Source organism: Arachis duranensis, chromosome 9 (genome assembly GCF_000817695.3).
Source record: "Arachis duranensis cultivar V14167 chromosome 9, aradu.V14167.gnm2.J7QH, whole genome shotgun sequence".
NCBI classification, from domain to species: Eukaryota; Viridiplantae; Streptophyta; class Magnoliopsida; order Fabales; family Fabaceae; genus Arachis; species Arachis duranensis.
Genome location: NC_029780.3, coordinates 78,760,183 through 78,762,637, shown reverse-complemented (window position 1 = coordinate 78,762,637; position 2,455 = coordinate 78,760,183).

Sequence of the window (2,455 nt, the reverse complement as noted above, 5' to 3'; positions counted from 1 at the left end):
GTTAATGGATTTTATTCATAGCTTTAAGGCATGGTTACATACTAATGATCATGAAGTAGAGACACAAAACATAGATAGACATATAACATAAAAAACGAAAAATAGAGAAATAAGAACAAGGAATGAATCCACCTTAGTGGCGTCTTCTTCTTGAAGGACCAACAATGTCCTTAAGCTCTTCTATGTCCCTTCCTTGCCTTTGTTGCTCCTCCCTCATTGCTCTTTGATCTTCTCTTATTTCATGGAGGATGATAGAGTGCTCATGATGTTCCACCCTTAATTGTTCCACATTGTGGCTCAAATCTTCTAAGGAGGTGTTGAGTTGCTCCCAATAGTTGTTGGGAGGTAAGTGCATCCCTTGAGGCATCTCAGGGATTTCTTGATGATGAGCTTCCTCATGCATCTCTTGAGAACCGTGAGGGATCTCTCTTGCTTGCTCCATTCTCTTCTTGGTGATGGGCTTATCCTCTTTAATGGGGATGTCTCCTTCCATGATAACTCCAGCTGAGTAACATAGATGGCAAATAAGGTGAGGAAAAGCTAGCCTTGCCATGGTGGAGGACTTGTCAGCTATTTTGTAGAATTCATTGGAGATGACTTCATGAACTTCTACTTCCTCTCCAATCATGATGCTATGAATCATGATGGCCCGATCCACAGTAACTTCAGATCGGTTGCTAGTAGGAATGAGAGAGCGTTGGATGAACTCTAACCATCCTCTAGCCATGGGTTTGAGGTCAAGCCTTCTCAGTTGAACTGGCTTGCCTTTGAAATCTCTCTTCCATTGGGCTCCTTCCACACAGATATCTATGAGGACATCCTTCCACACATATGTCCATTAGGACTTGGTCCAACCTTTGATTAAAATTGACCCTTCTAGTGTAGGGGCGTTCATCTCCTTGCATCATGGGCAAGTGAAATGCCAACCTCACATTTTCCGGACTAAAATCTAAGTATTTCCCCCGAACCATTGTGAGATAATTCTTTGGATTCGGGTTCATACTTTGATCATGGTTCCTAGTGATCCATGCATTGGCATAGAACTCTTGAACCATTAAGACTCCGACTTGTTGCATGGGGTTGGTTAAGACTTCCCAACCTCTTCTTCGGATTTCATGTCGGATCTCTGGATACTCATTTTTCTTGAGCTTGAAAGGGACCTCAGGGATCACCTTCTTCTTTGCCACAACATCATAGAAGTGGTCTTAATGGCTTTTGGAGATGAATCTTTCCATCTCCCATGACTCGGAGGTGGAAGCTTTTGTCTTCTGATGAGCGGATAATTTATACGCTTTTTGGCATTGTTTTTAGTATGTTTTTAGTATGTTTTAGTTAGTTTTTAGTATATTTTTATTAGTTTTTAGTTAAAATTCACTTTTCTGGACTTTACTATGAGTTTGTGTGTTTTTTCTGTGATTTCAGGTATTTTGTGGCTGAAATTGAGGGACTTGAGCAAAAATCTGATTCAGAGACTGAAAAGGACTGCAGATGCTGTTGGATTCTGACCTCCCTGCACTCGAAGTGGATTTTCTGGAGCTACAGTAGCCCAATTGGCGCGCTCTCTCAACGGCGTTAGAAAGTAGACATCCGGGGCTTTCCAGTAATGTATAATAGTCCATACTTTGCCCGAGATTTGATGGCCCTAACCGGTGTTCCAAATCAGCTCAAGAATGCCCGGCGTTAAACGCCGAAACTGGCACAAGAATGGGAGTTAAATGCCCAAACTGGCACAAAAGCTGGCGTTTAACTCCAAGAGAAGTCTCTACACGAAAATGCTTCAATGCTCAGCCCAAGCACACACCAAGTGGGCCCGGAAGTGGATTTTTATGTCATTTACTCATCTCTGTAAACCTTAGGCTACTAGTTCTTTATAAATAGGACCTTTTGCTATTGTATTTTCATCGGGGTAGCTATCTTTGAGTAGTTTTATGCTATCTTAGATCATTGGGAGGCTGGCCATTCGGCCATGCCTAGACCTTGTTCTTATGTATTTTCAACGGTGGAGTTTCTACATACCATAGATTAAGGTGTGGAGCTCTGCTGTACCTCGAGTATTAATGCAATTACTACTGTTCTTCTATTCAATTCAGCTTGTTCTTGTTCTAAGATATCACTTGTTCTTCAACTTGATGAATGTGATGATCCGTGACACTCATCATCATTCTCAGCTATGAACGTGTGCCTGACAACCACCTCCGTTCTACCTTAGATTGGGTGGATATCTCTTGGATTCTTTAACCGGAATCTTCGTGGTATAAGCTAGAATTGATCGCGGCATTCAAGAGAATCCGGAAGGTCTAAACCTTGTCTGAGTAGGATTCAAGGATTGAATGACTATGACGAGCTTCAAACTCCTGAGGGCTGGGCGTTAGTGACAGACGCAAAAGAATAAATAGATTCTATTCCAACCTGATTGAGAACCGACAGATGATTAGCCGTGCCGTGACAGGGTGCG